Genomic DNA, 20658 nt, shown 5'->3' on the forward strand with positions numbered 1-20658 from the left:
CCCCCGCCCGCGCCCGCGCCCGGAGCTGGGCGGGCTGAGGGCCGGCACGAGGCGGGGGGCGGGCCCGAGGCCAACAACAAAGCTTGCTCCTCCTCGTCTCCATGTCCCCGCCACCTCCTCTTCCTCCCCTTCCTCCTGCCCAGCCGGGCCGCCCGATCCCCGCAGTCCACCTTCCCGGAGGGCGCGCACGAGGTGAGGAGCTGGCGCGGCGCGCACTGCACCCTCGGCCCCCGCCCCGAGCAGGGGGGACCTGGGCAGTGGAGGGGCGCCGCCGAGTTGACGGCGTCCTGGCCTCCCCTCGCTCTCCCCGGGTCGCGGGTGACCTGGAGAGAAGGGGCGAGCTTCCAAGGGGCAGGCTTAGGGCATGGGTGGGGGAAGGGCGGCCCAGGGAGTGGGGGCGCAGGGGTGGGAGGGGGTGGGTGGCCATCCTGCTCTGGGGCCGGGGGGCGGGGGAGGCTGCTGGCCCTGGAGGGGTCGCCGCGGATCTGTGCGCTGCTCGGGGGAGGAGAGGTGCAGCCCGAGGGCGCGGGCGCCAAGGGGCTCCCCTACTGAGTTTGGCAGCGTAAGCCAGAGGGGAGGCTGGTGGTGGCTGGGGCGGCCCGGGAGTTTGTGGAGACACCCCCAGGGTCAAGTGCACACAACCTGCCAGGCGGAGAGCACCAGCGCAGGCAGGCTCCCAGGCTCGCAGTGGGATGCTGGGAGAGTTGGGCAAGGGGCAGGGTTGGACGTGGGCAGGAGGGGTTCCTGGAGTGATTGATTGCTGCGCTGCCAGCGGAGGAGGGGCCCCAGTTCGCTGCCGGGAAGGGACCGAGACCGCTGCCCCACTTTGCTGCTCCACCCCCTCTCGACCCGGTCTCAACACTTGGCCTTGGCTTGGCCCCCTCCAGGCTGGGGGCGCACGACCCTCGGTCCGAGGCTCAACAGGACGTGCGTGAGTTCTGCTTTAAAGTTTAAGGGACGTACGCGACAAATGCAGGAATGACCAGCTCCAGGGCTGAGAGGCATCTCTCCTGTCAGCGCGCGCCAGCCCTTAGGGGCTTTCCTAGTTCTGTAGAACCGCTGCTTTGCACTGAGGTTTCTTAATACCATTCTGTAGTCAGCAACAAAGACTGCGAGCAGCCGGACTTTGTAAATATTGAGGCTGAAATAAACACTTGGAGCCATTCAGTAATAGAGATAAGTACTATGTTAATAAAGTGCTTTTAAAAACATGCTTTGTAAAAAAAACATACTTTGTTATAAAAATACCTTTATTGTGAATTAAGTGAAGGTTTTGAGAGCAGATCAGCTCATCCATTACAATCCCCTTAATACATTTGCAGTCATCCCATTTCCTCCCTGTGCTCCTTTGTAACATTCCTCCTTTTCCACTTTCTCTGAGCCTCATCCTTAGTTCGCTGATTAATTGATCTTAAGTGGCTGATGATTTGAACACAGTGAGCGAGTTCTCTTCTACACCTGAAGGGGAAGGGCCATAGTCCTGGGCCAAAGCCTCCATCCAACCTGTAAGCTTGGGTCCTCTTACGATTTTGAGTTTTGTTCCACATTTCTGTCCCACTCTATCCAGGACCTTCTAATGTGATTCTCTTCAGAAAAATTGGTAGCGATAACCATGTACCATCCAATTCTTCTGATTTCAGGGTTTTGGAGACGATGTTTGTATGGTCCATTAAGCCATTGGATGTGTGTCTTTAAATTTCCGTCACTCTTCTTTCCTTTGGACTGAGAGGGATCAAGAGCTGCACATTTGATGGCTGTTTACTAGCGCGGTTGCTACTTGCCAAATTAGGATGTTTTCCTGAAATATGTCAGCTGACCTTGGTGTTCCCCAAGACTTAGATCCTGATTCCGCAGGCTCAGTTACTTATCCCTTCAAGGTGTTTGGTTGTATCTAAGAAGTGGTCCCTGCATGCTCGACCACATTCCTGGATATATTTTCAGCAAAAGTAAATTTACATATGTGACTATCCTCTGTCAATACCTAGGTTCATCCATGCTGTGAGGAGTCGTGCATTTGCATTGTCATTGATTAACCCTGTGTAGTATTCCATTGTGTGTACGATGTGCCAGCGCTTATTTAACCATTCTGCCCATGATGGACATTTAGGTGGCTTCCATCTCTTTGCTATTGTGCCTAGTAAATTCTGTTCCCTTTATTTATTTATGTTTTATTTTAGCAATTACCAAACTGGTTTTCACAGGAGTCTCGCCATTTTCTAGTCTCACAATAGTGGATGAGGGCTACAGTTTCTCCATACCCCTAGCAGCACGTGGTGCTATCCTTTTAAAAACTTTGCTATTAATACTGGGATGAGGTGGTGCCTCGTTTTTGTCTTGATTTGCATCTTTTGAATGGCTGATGATCATGTGTCTTTATACGTTTGTTAGCCCCCTGCATATCTTCTTTAGTAAACTGCATGCTCATGTTCTCTGCCCATATTTTAATTGTATTGCTTATAATAAAGTACTTTTAACAATAGAAACAAATGCATTTTTTAAAATGGTGAACAAAATATCATTATTTTAAAATAAGACAGGTTTTTGATTTGGTGTCCATGTGCAGTGGGTCCTCCCTGTCTTGTGGCCTGTGGGTTTGTGTGGGCTGACAATGGCATGCAAGCCAATCATGAAATGCTGGCTTTATGTGTATGGATAATCATACCTTTTGAGTGTAGAGCCTTTACTATCTTTTTACTTGATCCAGAAATGGGGGGCTTCAACAAGTTCATAGAAGAATTCTATTATCTCTCTTTTTTTTTAAACGGAGACCAAAGTTTATCAGGGGCAGAAGGGAGTGGAAAAGGGAGGAAGTTACTGCTTATGGGTCAATAAATTTAGGTTTTAGATGATGGAAACGATACATTGACTAAAGGTGAGGGTTCTACAGTCAATATAATCGATGGCAGTAAGTTACACATCTCTCTCTCTCTATATATATATATATTCTGTAGATAGAACTGTTTATAGTACACAATTTTCTGTGTGCTCAGGCGCCAGTGTGGCTCTGGGCAGCAGCATCCCTGCTCACAGAATGTTTCTCACACCTCCCCACCCCATGCACTGGCACTGCATTCACATCTTAGGTACTGTAAATGGCACAACTCACACAGTGACACGTTTCACAAGTAAGGCCATGACCTTCAGGACTGCGTGTGTACACCATGTCTGCGTGCTCGTGTGTATCCAAGGACCAGCACGTGAAGGGAAGGCTGAGGGTGGTGTTTAACTTGTTGCCTTTGCTAGTCCCGTGTGTTATTTAGACAGAAACTTGCAGTAAGCATCCGCAGTCATTAGGAACCACAGGAATGCAAAGGGGCAGAAACAGGGGGATAAAGAAGGTCCCCAAAGTAAGTCCAAGGGCTCCTGAAAAAGAGGCTCACACAGCCCTGGAAGCCAACAGCTAGGTGCAGGGAACGTGGACAGCAAAGCCAGAAAAAAGACAGAGGCACCTGGAGAGCCTGCACTCCGGGAAAGCTGTGAGGAGGTCGTGGGCAGCACCTGCCGGCCTCAGTCAGGTTGGGGGCACTTGAACCTTCTGAGCTTCCTGTGACCGGTTCCTGAGCACCGCGCTGTGAATGGCACAGCTCACTCAATAACGTAGCTTCATGTACAGCTTGGGAAGCACATATGTGTCGAAGACACTCGTTTCAGTCTCTGTTGCGGCCTCCACTATGTTTCTTAGTCCCATCTTAATGGCCTTGTCTTTGGGCGTGCAGCGGGAGGAGTTTGTGCAGTGAATAGGCTACACGTGGCCCTTCCTAGCACCACCATTTTTACGCCTTTTCTTTGTCATCTTGGAAGTGAGGGAGAGAGAGAGAGAGAGACAGAGAGACAACAAGAGAGCGAGCCAACCGGTAGTTTATGGCCAGTGTCTGTTCTGATTGGTCAGGGCTTAGTTGATGTCGACTGTTACATAATTTTAATGTCCCTTTTGAGGGTTTTGGAGTGGAAGCTGAGAGTGTGAATAGAACCACTCCAGTTAGTACAAACACGCGTGCATGTGCGCGCGCACACATACACTCAAGACTAGCATTATCATGTGGTGAATAAATGAATGGTTTGATAGTACTTTTTTAGTAGACAAACTAACTGTCTTAATGTGCTAATGATTTACTGAAAAGTCTAAACAGTCTAAATAAGAACTAAACATTTTTTGAGGACTGTTAAGAAAATTAATTCAGATTTTCTTTCTATTTTTGACAAAAAAAAAATATGGACATCGTATAGGAAATATCTCTTATCTTGCTCAAGAAACTTCGGTTACCTGACGCATTGTTACTAATTTGGAACGACCACCAAAATTGTTGAACCCTGACACAGTTTGTTGTAGGAAAGTTTATAAGGTTAAACTGGTTTTTAAATATTGCAAAAATTGTTGAACGGGGACCTTATTATGCAAACTTCCTTCTAAAAAGCACAATTAAATACTTTTTAAAGGTTACAAAAAGGTATCTATGAGGGTCCTGTTACCGAGTTTCATGGTGTCCAAACTAGAAAACAGTTCAGGAGCTTTTATGCTTAGTGGTGTGAGTTTAGATCTCATTTTTATTTGCCCATGACATCTAGCCAAATATAGAAGTCATGTCGTATAGGTTACTTTGATCTGATTATGATAGATGTCAAAGCACTGAGATTGTGTAAAAAAAACTAATAAAGCCATTTTTGTTTAGTCATGACATCTGGTTAGGTGATAGTAAGCAGGAGTTTTAACATATAGTCCCCCACCTAGCCTGAAATTCTCAAAATTTGAGTCACTCTTTAAATCAGAGTTGGTAGAAGGACTTGTATTATTACAGTTTGTATCAAATTTTAATTTCACTTGAGTAGATTAAAAGCACAGTAGGGTTTTAATATATAATTTTGTTTGCTAGACTAGGAGAACCCAAAACCCCCAAAGTCAGTGCCATCAGGTTGATGCTGAATCATAGCAGTCCTAGAGGACAGGGCAGAACTACCCCTGTGAGTTTCTGAATTTGTAACTCTTTTCTTTGTAACAGTTTTACTGGCATATGCTTCACAGTTTATAACAGTTATATTGGTGTATATCCCCAGATGGATCACATATCATACATTTCAATAGGCCAGCCACATCAAGAAGATCTGTGCAATCATCATGATCAGTTGTAGGACATTCTCTTCTTTTTGGTACTCATCATTATTAATTAGCTCCCCATTTTCCCAGCCTCCTCTGCCAGACCTTTAAGGAACTATTCATCCAGTTACTGTCTCTATAGATTTCCTTATCCTGGATCTCATATACAGAAAAACATTTGAAAAACTAATGACAACAATAACAAAGTAAAACAGATAAAAGCTTCAATCAACAAGAAATCAGAAAATATTATAAACAAGAACAAATTCAAATGGATCATAAGGGAAATCAGATGATAGGGTGGTAGGTTTTAGCCTAAGTGTATCTGCAGTAATCCACTCCCCAATGCAATCTGCATGTTAGCAAATCTACTCACCCCTGGTCCCTGGTCAGAGGGGATTCACCATGGGCTCGATCCACACATATTTCTCTTTCACTTTTTTGGTTTTTGTTTTTAAGCTGAAACAGCTTTAAGCAGGGTCAGAAGGGAGAGCAGTCATACTTTGACCTAACTCCATCTGCCATCACCGATTTGCAAGGCTCTCTGTCTTATTACAGGACTATTCACGTCGTTTAACTATGATTGGAGGGGATGCACAGAGGCTTAATCGATGTGTGGGCCCTGCACATGGATTCTGGGCTTCCACTGGCATCCGTAGCCTTTTGCAATCCAGGTGTTCACAATTTAAGCACTGATACCTGTCCCTTCTTTAGATTTGTATTATATTGTTTACAATCCTTGGATCACACAAGCTGGTGTGCTTCTTCCACGTGGACTTAGTTGACACCACACTAAGATGGCTGCTTGTTTGGAAACAAGCCTTTAAGGCACCAGATACTATTCTTTTTGATAGCTGAGCACCATCTAGTTTCTTCCTCGCACTCTGCTATAGCACCCATATCTTAGGTGATCTTTTCATGAGAATTAGCATCAACTATGGCCATGTCATAAGAACTAATTGTTCTTAGATTGGGGCCAGAATTAAGTGCAAACTCAAAATCCATTCATGCATCTATAGTCTGTGTATGTCTCTGGCTCACCTTAAAGACATCGTTGCCATTTTATGGTAGAGAACAGAATCAATAATCCCTCTGGGATATCATTTCCACTGGCATCAAGTCAATGCTGACTCATAGGGACCATACAGGGCAGGGTAGAACTGCCTATGTGAGTCTCTGAAACTAACTCTTCATGGGAGTGGAAAGCCCCGTTTTTCTCCTGCAGTTTTCCTAGTCATAATGATCTTATAGGACAGATTAGAGTTGTCCACTGAAACCCACAGAGAGTCCAAGGCTGTAATATTTATGGAAGCAGAGTATCACATCTTTTCTCCTAAGAGGGAAGTTTGCTAGTTTAAATAGATAAGCTGGATCGATAAACTTTATTAGCTTTTTATGTGAGGCTAACACAAAAAGTTGTGCTGCTGGGATTCTAGTTTATACATGCCCAGGTATATTCCAAGCAGTTGTTTAAATATGTCTCTGTCACCAGTACATGGCTGCAAACAAGTTCTTTAAGTAGTACACTTGTCTTTAAGAAAAGAGATGCTTTTTGTGCCATGGAAAAGTGATTTTTGAGGTTAGAGCTTGTATTGATGGAAAAAACCAACTCAGGAGGACATCTTCGTGAATTACTGAAGGTATGCAGTAAGTTTACAGAAATGCTGCCTCATATAAAATAACAGGTTTAGATGGACCACGCATTTTAAGGAAGATAGGGAAGACTTCAAAGATGAGCCTACAACAGTGGTTCTCACCTTCCTAATGTCGCAACCCTTTAGTACAGTTCCTCATGTTGTGGTGACCCCCAACCAGAAAAACATTTTCATTGCTCCTTCATCATTGTTATTTTGCTACTGTTATGAATCGGTCAACCCCTGTGAAAGGGTCATTCAATCCCTGAAGGGGTTGTCATCCACAGGTTGAGATCGTTGGCCTAAGATGAACCTCAGTGAATAAAGAAACTGTGCCTAAAGTCCAAAAACTGGCTGAAGATGACCATAGAATAACCATCTGCTGACTTTGGAATTTTACTTGGTTCAGCATTTTCAATTTTAAGTGAGCATTTTGGCTTCAGCAAGCTTTAGTAAGATCAAAGTTAATGAAGGCAATTTAGTTAAGTGAATTGTAATCAGAGATGAATCTTGGATTTACCAATATGATGCAGTAACTTCTTTCAGAGAATCTGCTGGGTCAATTAAATTCAAAGCAGAAAAGTCATCTCGGAGGATTATGGTGACTGGGCTTGCCCGGGGGTAATTTTAATAGATTTTATCTAAGGATACGGGATCACAGGGGTTTCTTATGATGTTTTAAGAAAATTAAAAACTACGTTGATTAGAACAAGGCCAGGAAAGTTGTGCGGAGGAAAACTTTTTCCATCACGACCATGTACCTGCTTATTCTTTGAGGATGCAAAGAATTTTGTTGGAAAACCTTACCTCACCAGCCCTATAACCCTTATCTTGTCCCTTCATTTCTTTCCCCAAAATAAAGAATATTTCACAGAAACATGATTAGACTCCCTCTCAGGTGGCAGACTGCTGTTTGCTCCAGTGTCGGGGCAGCATGCAGGATTGTTAGGGAAAGGGTTGCTAGAGAAATGGAAGCACTGTCTTTAGAAGTGGATGGACCTACATAGGTAATTTATCTAGGACTCGTTTCCCATTTCGATAATTTTGTTTTTTTAAAGGGTTCTGAGATCTTGTATAGCAATAGTAATTTCTTTCAAATCAATTTTAGACCTAATCCAGACATCATACCATTTAATATTCAATCTTATCAGGCAGTGTCGTGCAATCAGTACCACCATCAGTTTCAAAACATTTTTTTCCTCCTTGTATTTCTTGGTATCAGCCCCTCTCCCACCCCCTCCCTGCTGTACTCCAAAGGAACCCCTATTATAGTTATTGGCTATATAGATTCATCCATCCTGGGTTTCATATACTGAAAAATTTAGAAAAATACATAATAATGAGTCAAGAAGGCTACCAACAATGACAAAATACAGCAGAGATAAACCCCGATATGAAAAAACACACAGAAAATATTAAAAACCAGATCAAGCACAAAGTATATGAAAGGGGAGATCAAATGACAAGGTTTTCAGCATTCAGATCAGGTTTATCATTTTAATTTACTATAGTCACCTCTACAATATTCCCATCCCTCAATTATGGTGAGAGGGAAATCACTGGAGGCTTATTCCCTGGGTGGATTCTGCAAATATATTTTGGGTTTCTACTGTCATCTGTGGTCTTCTGTGAACCAGAATCTCACAATTTAGCTTTGATAATACTCCCTTCTTTGAATTTGGATTACATAATTTATGGTCCTTGGATCATGGATGTCGGTGTGCTTCTTACATGTGAGCTTAGTTGACATCTCACTTAGATGACTGTTTTTTTTAAAAACAAACCTTTAAGACCCCAGACTCTATTTTTTTCCTGATAGCAGAGCACCATCTAATTTCTGCATCACACTTTGCTATAGTACCCAGACCTTCTGTGTTTCCTTAATGAGGGAGGTACCGAGCGGGGCTGTGTCATAAGAACTAACTGTTCTTAGATTGGAGCTAAATTTAGTGCAAGCCCAAGATCCATTTCTGAACCTATGTTTTCTATCTGCCGCTGGTTCTTCTTAGAGACACCTTTGTCATTTTATAGTAGAGAATCTTATTGATCATCTCCCTGGAGCATAAGGTTTTTCTGTTTATAGTTTCATTGATTTAGACCATGATAGTAATTTTAAAACACTATTGAGAAGGGGAGATTAAATATGCATAGGCTACCTCCAAATAGCAATATATGGATTATTGACTTGTACAGAATAAATCCTTCCATGACTGGACTTTAGTTAACAAACAGTGAGAGTTGAAGGTCAGGCAAAACTTGCAGTAATATTCACTGACAATGTGAGCTCCAAATGTGCCAGAATAATATATATCTTAATATAGCAAGTGGGCATTGAAGTAGTAAGTCAATGCTAGTCCGCATGCTGATAGCTCAGTACTGTTGGTGTAGCTGTCTTGTGCTTCTTCAAACACTTTGTAGTTTCAGTCTTAAAGTTCCTTGCATTACAGGTGGGTTCCACTTTTTGTCTTGCCTTCATAAAGCACGTTTTCTCCTGTTTTGAAGAAGTCAACATAGATTCCCCTCTCCCCATCAATAACTAATACCAGATTCCGTTTTAACTATGGTGTGATTACAAAAGTATTTTTTACACATGAAATGAGGCTGTTATCTTTCCTGACTGGCCCCTGCATGATTCATATTGCAGACGAGCCATTGAGTTGAGTTCCCCTAAAGTCAGCCAAGATCCCACACTTGCAACAGCCTGACACGAAAAACTACCTCTCTACAGAACTCGGCAGGTCTTTGCTGACTTCCACCTGTGGTGCAAGCAAACCTGAGATGGCACCTGACAGGCACTCACACGGTCCAGTTCTTTCTTGCGTGAACCCTCAATGCTCATGACTTCTCTCATACAAAAGTCTTCGTTTTTTAGTGTAGTACAAATTGTACTGTATTTTTGAAAGTGTGTAGTACAGTGTAGTATAAATGTTTGTTCTTTTTTAAAAATTTCATTAATTGCTTCCATGCCTACAAAAAAACCTTTCCATGTCCTTTATTAAACAAATAGATATTTATATATTCTTCTAATTTTCATGATTTCAGTTTTGCACATTAATGCTGAAATTCATTTGTGGTCAGTTTGGGCATGTGATTCATGAAATAAGAATGTAAATCATTTCCCCCAGTAGTTTACCCACAGGCTCAGCTTTATGTATTATAAATCTTCCTCCAGCTTTGGAATAGATGCTACATTTGGCAGGGCCATGTCCCCACTCTATTTTCTCCCTCCCGACATCTTTTGGCAATCCCACTCGCTATTCTTACTATTTTATTTTACTCCATGGGATTTATTTGGAATTATATTTGGCTAATGCTGTCAATAATACATAAATACATAATGGATCTGATGACACTTAACAAGACACTAATAGGTACAGAACCCTGGTGGTACAGTGCCTGTTTTTCGGGTTGCTAACTGCTAAGTACGCAGTTCAAACTTCCAGCCACTTGGAGTTTTCAACCCCTGTTAAGAGTTACAATGTCTGAAACCCATGGGTCACCATGATTCAGAATTCTCGTTGGCAAAGAGTTTAAGGAGCTCCGGTGGAGTAGTGGTTATGCCTTGGGCTGCTAAACACAAAGTTGGCAGTTCGATACTACCAGCCACACCTTGGGAAAGGGGCTTTCTATTCCAATAAAGATTTACAGCCTCTGAAACTCAAAGGGGTGGTCCTAAGCTGGCCTATAGAGTCACTGTGAGTCTGCATCGATTGCAGGCAGTGAGGTGATGCACTGCGTAAGCTAACAAAGACAGGGTGGCTGGTGGAGCTCACAAGTGACTACTCCCATGAAAGGTATAGTTGAGCAAGCACATCCACGCTGTCATGTAGGGTCACTATGAATCCAAATCATCTCGACTGCACACAACAACAGACACTCATTTGGAAAGACCATGTAGATGATTTTTTATCTTTTTTCTTCTAATAAACCAACGAAAGTAATTCAAATTCCCAGCATGTATTCACATGTGTTTCCTGGTTACCAGCTTTCCTGTTGCAGAAGGTATGCTTCCTGCCCTTGAGGACTTTCTAGCCTAGCAGAGGATAATTATAAATATGCATGTATTGAGTTTGCACTTGAAAACCCTTAATTTAAACTGTTACAGGTTATGAAAAAATTCTCTTCCTAAACCTATCTTTAAGAGAATCTATACGTAAGTTAGTTAGACATGGTTCTTAGCTAACTTCAGCTAGTCAAACATTAGTCTCAGTATATAGTGTATCTTTCTATGCGTAAAAATAACAAAGAAACACGTCCAGGTGCACTTAGCAACAAGACTTTCAACATAATGATGCAGTATCATAGGGTTCACGGGCGCTCAAGCTTTCCAGCCTCTCCTTTGTGGGCGCTTTCCCATTTGCAATAAATCATTTGCAGAGCAGACAGCATGCAGGCCAGTTTCAGAGAAAAGGTTTTCTTGAGGAGGTCCGCTGATGAGAAACACCACAGGGCCCCAGCTAATTTGGGATAGATTGTGTAGGTAACTGGTCATGGGAGTAGAAAGGCGGCCATGCTGATTGCAGCCCAACACATAACCTGTTTTTCTCTGCCTAGGAGCAGACATGTCACCATTAACTGGCTTCCCAGCGGGTTTCCTCCTGTTGGCTGACTTTCTGCAGTGTAGCTTTCCTTTCCAGGCACCACACCACTGAACCCTAGGGTTAATACTGTGTCCTTATCCCTACTCCTGCCTACCCCAAACCAAGGATTGAGTCAGTCTTGTGGGAGTAGTGTTTCCCCACCCACATCCCTGCACTATCTCCATCTCTTCTATTGAGAAGGAAACGAGTCTGATCTGCCCTTCGCCTTGCTTTATGCTGGGGGAGCATGGGTGAAGTGGCTGCTACCCCTTTGAGCTAGAATTCCTTCCATTGTCGACCTTTCTCCCTTGGCCCATTCTATCTGGCTAATGTTTCCACCTGCATTGCAAAACAGTAGCATATTGTTATGATGAACTATTGTGGGGACATCTAATTTTTAATAGACTAGACTTTAGAGGGCTTAATTTATAAGTCTGAAAGATAATCTGAAGTTTGTAACTGATCACGCATACCTTACTGCTTTTGAATTGATGAACAGAACTGCCCCTGTGAATTTCTGAGACTAATTATTTTTCAGAGTAGGAAGGCTAATCGTTTTCTCTCAGAGCAGCTGGTGGTTTTGAACCACTGACCTTGTGGTTAGCACCCCAACGTATCATCAATATGCTACCAGAACGCTTTTGTAACTCATAGACTGCCAGCACTTTCCTTGACAGACTTTGGCCCTTGGTGAGTCAGGATCCAAATGAGAACAAAGATAAGAAGCTCGAATCTTTGTTGGAAAATTGTTTATTTCTCTTCCTTTTATTAAACAAGTATTGGGATCTGTAAGGCTGGAGTAAATGAGATAGGAATGTTTCTCTGGTTCTTGGTTAGTTTAGCCTTGCTAAAGGATGCAGTAAAACCTGTCAGATAGGTTTTCTTAGTCTTACTTACACAGGAGCAAACAGGACAGGGGATTGGGGGGATAAAGATCTTTCATCTTCAAATGGGTTTTTCAAAGTTTGGGTGTGGCCACAGTCCTGTGTACTTCCTCGTGTGTGCAGAAATCTGGCCATTTCCCCCTGCATACCACACCCATGCTCCCTGAGCTCCGAGATGCCTGCAGCTACAGATGGTGTATACTGACCATCACCAATTACTCTTCCCTGGGCATGTTCCATATCATCATTATACTTAATATTTTCAGCTAACGTCTTTCCCTGAGCCGTTTACAGGGTTACCTTGGGCTATGAGTGGGATCTAAGCATTGCCAATAACCTTCTACTTTTTAGCATTTGGGAGAAAGTCAGGCCTTTCTACTCTCATCAGCAATCTCAGAAACCCACAGGCGCAGTTCTGCCCTATCCCATAGGATCGATATGAGTCGGCATCGACTTGATGGCAGTGAGGGGTGTTTTTTTTTGGGGGGGGTGTTTTTGTTTTGTTTGTTTTTTGTTAGTGTTTGAGCCATGTGGTCCCCTTCTCCATTTCTACGTGATGAGAGAAGCTTAGAAATGCTTTACCTCATTTTACATATCTGAAAACTGAACAGGACATCTTCATATGCCATTTTTTTGAATGCGAATTTTTAAATTTTAAGTTCCCTCTCTGAAAACTGTTATTTATTTTGTTGTTGTTAAGGACAGAAATAGTGAAACATACACATAGTCTACATGTACAATTCAATGACATTCACTATGTTCTTTGAGTTGTACAACCGTTCTTACGTGAGTTGTTTCTCTCCTGTTAATATACACTCTCTGCCTACTACGTTTCCTAGCTAATCGTTCATTTTGCTTTTGTCAGTTTGCTGAGCACTAAGTTAGGTATTCTTTTACCAGAGCTAACCTAGTATTTGGTTTTTAGAAGACTTCAGGAGATATTTGAAACTTAAAGATTATTTCAGTGCAATAATTTCAAGGGCTCATCCAGACTCCATGACTTCAGAAAGCCTGGATTTCATGAGAATTTGAAATTCCGATTCCCCTCTTTTCATCGGAATTCTTCTGTAGCATCTTTGGTCGAGGCGTTACGATCATCTCATTTTGCTCGGCCTGGTGTCTGCAACCACATCCAAACCAAGCTCACTGCCATCCAGTCGATGGTCCTGAATGGTAACTAGTTCATCTGGTCTCATAGCAAAAGATGGAGTTGTTCATTGAGGCAATTAGCCATCCCCTTGGTAATGACTCAACTTCCTCTGCTGCTGTAGGTGAGTAGAGACTAATTGTTGTGTCGTGGGTGGTCACTTGCAAGCTCTGAGCACTGCCTCAAGCATTACTCAATGAACAGACAACTTAGAACAGAAGCACTAAGCATGCTATCAGATCAGTTAATTGTGATGTCCCGTGAAACCATGACCCTAAATCTTCATACCAACAAACCCAACTCTAAGGCTTCCATTGTGTATAAGCAGCCTTAGCTTTTTGTGTATATGTGTATGTATGATTGTTTTAGATATATTCTATAAACACATTGTTACCAATTCCGCTTTTTATAGGTTTGAAATTTATTCCAGCAATCGCAGTAGTTGGCTGGGCAACCCTGAATGTCATTTTCCATCACAGTTCATTTCCGTTCCTCCTTTCTCTCTAGCAATGCCAACCAGTTAAATGTTTGATAGCTATATATTTACCTTTTTTTGTGATATTATGTGAGGTCATATAATACATATTTGTCCTGCTAGGATTGTTTTATTTTACTCAGCCCAATATCTTACACCAAAAGCAAACCTCAAACCAAATTCACTGTGGGTCTATTGATGCTTCATATATCTGAGTCGCTAGTACCTCCCAGTAACAATCAATATATAGACAATCGAATAGAATCCAACAGATACACTGAGAATGAGACAAGTCAGATGCAGGATGACCCATAGAACCATTTATATAGACAGGAAACACATAAGCGTCTTTATAACTGAATACTTGAGTGTACTAGAGAAATTTAAAAACAGATTTTAACTGTGACCAAGCCTACTGAGGATACAGACTCGGCGGGAGAGGCAATGGCCAAAGAGAACTTGTGATTTGAGCTAATGTTTATAGTTTGTGTTTCCTGTTTGTTTGCAAGCAAGATGACTGCATTCACGTACTTAACACATTCTTTAGAAGTTTGCAGTAGTGACACAAACAGTTCAAATTAAATAGAGAATTGCATATTCAGGTTAGTCCCATGTCCGAAGTTCTACACTGAAATATTGTAGGACTCTTTGTAATTGTAGAAGCTAAAGTAACCCAGGAAAGGGGGGCAGGGAGCCCCTGTAACTTAACTGATAGAGGAAACAGGATTATTTAAAAGTAAAAGACCATTTGTAATTTTTAAAATCTGAGGACTGACACAGGAATTTAGAGAGCATCTGGCTGAAGAAAATTTCCTCTCCATCTCCGTGGTCCCAGGCTGGGGCTGGGGGATCAGAACAGGAAGGAGAATCACGGGCAGCGCTTTCGTCTGTTGATTTTTCACTTCAGAACCAGGTTGGACACCAGGTAATCCCGTGAGGCTGTTGTCCACAAGTTTTCAAACACTTATAAGAAGCCCTAAATGATCAGTTCTGTGTGTGATAGATGGTGGAGGTCCAGACTTAAGAGCTTCTACGAGCAAAGTAAATGTGCATCCTCTTTAGAATGCTGGGGATAGTAGGACTGCACTGAAGCAGGAAAGGAGACGAGAGGCTGGTGGGAAGGGTATGCAACAGTGACCTTACAGAGCCCATTGTGGGATAGCCCAGAACTTTATTTTTATCTCCAAACTTTTTCATGTGATTGCATGCCCTGGGGCTACAGTTTTGGCATGCTGGTGTGGATGCTGCTTTTCTCAGACTGAGTGTCAGCAAAGCTCTTCCTCTATTTCCAGGTATCAGGTATTCCATTTAGAGTTCGGGGGCAGTAGGGTCAAACCAATGATAGGTCCCGAGTCGTTAGAAATGAAAGATGGCAGCTGACATGTATTGGACAGCAGCTGTAAGCCAGGCACTATTCTACGTACTTTCCATGGTCTCATGAGTTAGTCATCACGGTAACACCCGAGGCATGCTTTGCTTATCGTCCTTACCTTCGAGATGGGGCCAGTAGGAGTACAGGGAGCGAGTCTGTGCTGAGAGGGAACGTCTTCAGCTGCTGTAGGTGGGATCTCTTTACAGTATAAAAACCTTGCCTTTCTCTCTTTTTGACATATTTTCCTACTACCTTTTCTCCCCTTCCCATTTTTCATTTAATTTATTATTTTTTTCCTGTAAAACCATAGATCTTCACAATGAAAGGGAATTAGCACCAAAGCAATGTCAGTCTAGGTCATCGTGGCAGGTTATAATTTTTCAAAATGCCCATAGCAATAATCACCACCATTTTCCAGAACAGTGTCACCCTGGCATCTAGCGGGGATTCTATCGGCCTATCTCTGGACCTGTTGAGGACTGTGGCAGAGTGTCTTGAGAGAAAGAGCGTGAGTTTCTGTAGAGCAGAAAAGCCCTTATGACTTCCTCTTTGCTCTCTCTTTATAACTCAGCTTCCGTGATGTGAAGAAGCCCAGGCCACATAGGAAGGCCATACTGTCAGTATTTCACCCAACATCCTACTGAGAACAAACATTGTCCTTCAAGCATGTGGACTAGCTTTTTGGTGGCTTCAGCTTTTTAAAACTGAGTTACCCTGCCACATTCTGTACCAATTGCAAATTCATAAGCAGAATAAGCAATTTCATCATTTTAAGCTAGCTCATTTAAGCCCCACAGACACACTGCAAGGGCGATTCCACTGCGCTCATTTTGTAGTAAGAGGTCAGAGGTTGAGCAAGACAAGCGGCATACTCAATTTGCAGTTTATGCAATTAGGGAATGTGCCCCTACCATTTGAATCCAGGACTGTCTGACTTCAATATTGTGTGATTCCCTACTAACTACTTCCTTTTCTTTAGAGGCCAGGAGCTGGGTGGAGCCTTGCTAACAGTAACTGTTCTCAGAAAACAGAGGGAAAAGACCAGAGATAAAAGATACAGGGAGTCAAACCTTTCCATAGTCTGAGACAGTTTCCTAAGTTTAATTGCTATTGATCCTAGCTTAAACATACTGATCTCTTAGGAGGCTCTCATTGCCCCTTCCATGGGCTTAATCTCATGGGATATGCTTTTTTATAGCCGGTAAAATAATTGTAATCATTTGTGTGGTTGTGATATCATTGTTTTTTACTCTTCTGTTTGACTTCAAGCCCCAAGAGATCAGGGATTGGCCAAACTTCCATGACCGTTTCACATGTGTTCTCAACAAGCAATACATGTATGTGAAATAAATATCAAAGAATAAAAAGGATTTTTGTTTTCTTTCACTGAGGTCAGTGGAAGCATGGCAGCATGCCCACAGTCCTCAGGGCTGGGCGGTCCACCTGAGACCACCTGGAAGCAGACACTGAGTCCTAGCAAGCAGGAACTCCGAGGCCAGAGAGAGTTTCTTCCCAGTTTCTTCCTTGTGAGAGGCCACACCTCCCAGAAGGCATCCACCTGATTGTCAGGTTGGACTTCACCCCTCCATAAAAGCACATTGGCTTAAAACCATCGAACTACCACACTTAGAAATTGGAGATGCAAGTCTCGCTTGAAAATAGGCAGCATTTATTGAAATCACGTAACAAACCACATTCTGTTCTAAAAATACTACAAGTTCTTTCCTTACATTGGATGCTTTTGTCTCCATTCTGCCCCAAAGGCATGGTTTAGAAAGTATTTGGGTAGGACAGATTTCAACCTAGACATGAGTGAGCAGCCAAACTTGGCTGTATCTAAATACGCAAGTAATTACCCATCTGAACACAGTCTGAATTAATCAATCCCCAGCTGCATGTGTTATTAGCTTAGTCAAAATTGGCATAACTATCCAGCTGAGACAACCTAGATCAATGAAACCCTAGCCAACCTTCAGTGGCATTAGCTAAATCAATGCTTATTATTAAAATTTCCACTGAATTTTGGAGCGGTTTGTTGAATAGCAAGAGTTAACGCAGAAAGCCAGGGGGAGTTTTAGGAAGCGCAGGGAAGTGGTTGTCATTCTTTCCTTGTTTACACAAATAGCACGCAGGCCATCATTATGAAGTTCATGATTGTTTTCAATAGGGTCCCACACTGGTCCCAAGAATACACTGTCCCTTGGTGAGAACATTCTCAGATGTGTGCTATGAACTTGTCACAGGTTCCTCTGGCTTCTGCCCCAGTCACCCACAGTGATAACTTGCTCAAGGCTGCGTGCTCGATGGTCTTGTCCCTTCCGCTGCCTGATTCTCTCCAATCCCTGATGGTGCTTCCAGGCATCACGGCTCATATAAATATTGGCACCCCAATCCTTGACTCAAAACACAGCTGTGTTTTTAGAATAACTAACATCATCGAATACTTGATTGAACCAGACGCTGTGCCTCTAAGAGAAGCTCTCTCCATGACAACGGTAGAGATGCAGAAGGTATTTCTTGAGGCCCAGGCTCAGAATTGGTATACTGTCACATCAGTCTTTTTTTTCCAATCATTTAATTGGGGGCTCATGCAACTCTTATCACAATCCATACATCCATCAATTGTGTGAAGCACATTTGTGCATTCGTTACCCTCATCACGTTTATTGGCATATCATTCACATAGCATACAATTCAGTAGTTCGATAGCATCAGTTGAGTCATATAATCATCACACGATCAGTTTTAGAACATTTTCTCCATTCTTATACTCATCTTTTTCAGCTTCCCATTTCCTCGCCACCTCCCTGCCATGCCCTCTTGGAAACATTAATCCAGTTACTGTCTCTATAGGTTTACCTGTCCTGGATTTTATAAACAGAAAAACCTAAATTAAAATACAAAAATAAAACTGACAATAACAAAGTAAAACAGAGGAAAACATCCATCGAAAAGAAAGCTGAAAATATTAAACACTAGAACAGATTTAAATGGATCCCAAGAGAGAGCAAATGACAGTGTGCCAGATTTTAACCTAGTTGTATCTGTAACAATTCACTTTCCAACATGTTCTGCACGATAACAAGACTGTTCACAGCCCTGTCTCATGGTCAGAGGGGTTCACTGGGGCTTCATCCATGTGTGGACCCTGCAAAGGGATTCGGGGCTTCCGCTGTCATCGATAGCCTTCTGCAAACTCCAAAAAATCAAACTTGCTGCCATCAAGTCCTGCTGACTCCTTGTGACCCGTCTGGGTTTCTGAGACTGTTCCTGTTTATGAGAGTAGAAAGCCTAAGTCTTTCTCCTGAAGAGTTGCTGGCGGTTTCAAAATGCCGACCAAGCTGATGGAAGCCCGATGCATAACCGTTAGGCCACCAGGGCTCCCCTCTGAAAACAGGGTGTCCACACTTTAAACTCTGATACCATCCCCTCCTTTACATTTGGATTGTATTATTTATGATCTTTGGATCACACAGGCTGGTGGGCTTCTTCCATGTGGATTTAGTATACACCTATTAAGATGGCTGCTTGTTTGGAATCAAACCTTTACGCCTAGATGCTATTTCTGCTAGCCAGTCACCATCCAGTTCCTTCCCCACACTTTGCTATAGCATCCATATCTTCAGCGAGCTCTTCATGAGGGCAAGCATAAAGCATGTCTTAAGAATGAACTGTTCTTAGATTGGGCTAGAATTAAGTCCAAGCCCAAAGTCTATTCATACATCTATTTTATCATCTTCTTTTGATACTTCCTGCGTCATTCAGTTGATTGGCTGCTCATAACGAATATCATAAGAGATTATGTTAGATCTCATAGTGCCAAACCGCTGAGACTCCTGTCCCAGCCAAGTTGACCCAATAAATTAATTATCACACGCTTGAGTTGGCTTTTGTGTTTTCATTTTTATTAAGGTGAATTTCATCTGCAACTTCAGCTGGAGTTGCAGGTAATAAATTCAACACCAAGACTTTATCAGCTTAAAAAGTACAAACACCTCATTTGAAATGCTTGTTTGAATTAGAAAGGCAGAGGCTTCTCTCTACTAGGAAGTGTCAGTATTTACTTTTGAAGATGATCTCATTTTCTTCATTGTGAATGTGATGTGATGGAGGATGGAGGATGGAGGTGACCTTTGCAAGCCCAAACCCTTTCACAACCTCCACAATTGAGATGCAGGCGAAGGCCCAGGATCTGATGCAGAAACCAGGGCCAGTTAAGAACCACATGGAACTTGGCTGGCATTTAGTCAGGGTTTCCTCTGTGCTTCCTCTGAGTGGGGTTCTTATTGGGCATGGTTTACAAATCTATACTAATGTCTTGTAATGTGTTTTGCGATTGAGACGGGAATAGGGAGAATTGAGAGACAGGGTCACACAATATATATGGGAAAGATTTCTTAGAGAGGTAGGCTTGAGAAAACACTTGACTGGGTGTTGAAAAAAAAAAACCCCAAAGGAACAGGGAAGAGTGAGATAAAGAATAATTCTGGGCTGTTAATGGCTTTGACAGGGGTGGGTAGGTAATTTCTGGAGGGAGGTGAGGCCTGCTTGATTGAGTTCTGGAAGGGCTTCCATAACTGGGCAGTTGCAACATTTGGCTTATAGACTATGCAACATGACAAAGGGCCTAAGCATGCAATCCAGCCAGTTGTTTGAGACCCAGCAGGGCCATTGTAAGCGGAGGGAAGGGCTCCAAGTGAGGGCACACTGTACCTTTGCCCCTGAACCACTCTGAGAGAATTTCCACTATGGATTTTACTTCAGAAAAGGAATTCTGCATTAAAAAAATGTAATTCTCTAAATAAGTCTGCTCATTCTGTGCTAACTACAGGCTCAAAAAACGAAAGCAACTCATTTCAAGATGATACAGATCATCAACTAGAGCTAGGTGTCACCTCAGGACACGACCACCCACAATCTTCCTGGCAATCTTTATACCATGACTTCTCACCATATGTTCAAACACAAAATGTCAAGCAACATGGAGGAACAGAGTAACTTTCTTTGAGTTTCTTCTAAAAAGAACTAATCTTGTGAGGATAGTAAACTATTCTGACAAAGAAACTTTAAATCCTTAAAATATTTTCCCTCCAAAAAGATGCTGGCTTTATAAAGAATATATTTGATAGGCCAAAAGTAATATCAATATAGTAGTAGTATAAGAACTATTAATAATTTTTCATGCAAAATGACTTATTAGGCAAATGTACAAGCTTCTGTGTACAAATAGCCAAAGTAGGGCAGCAAAAGAATAAGCCGTTAATTAGCTGTTCTGAATATTTCCCAAATTCTCAATTATGTTGAACTCCAATGTCATAATTACTTAAGAGAGATGAATTGTAGAAACAACATTAGTGAAGTGTTTTTTCCAGGTTGGCTGTCACAACTGGAAACTATTTTATAATAATAATTTTCTGTTGGTAAATACTTCACCGTCTCAGATATTTGAAGGATTAAAAACCATATTGCTTGCC

General features: G+C 42.4%; 1 protein-coding gene across 1 annotated transcript in view; it reads left to right on the forward strand.

Annotated features, from left to right (window-relative positions):
• Positions 1 to 64: 64 nt before the first annotated feature.
• Positions 65 to 20658, forward strand: part of RIN2 (Ras and Rab interactor 2) — a 189684-nt gene continuing 169090 nt past the window's right edge. Inside the window, exon 1 of the mRNA XM_075564038.1 lies at positions 65 to 192. The gene's annotated coding sequence lies outside the window, so the exon portion shown is untranslated. The remainder of the gene's footprint in view (positions 193 to 20658) is intronic.

This window comes from Tenrec ecaudatus, chromosome 12 (assembly GCF_050624435.1).
Source record: "Tenrec ecaudatus isolate mTenEca1 chromosome 12, mTenEca1.hap1, whole genome shotgun sequence".
NCBI lineage: Eukaryota > Metazoa > Chordata > Mammalia > Afrosoricida > Tenrecidae > Tenrec > Tenrec ecaudatus.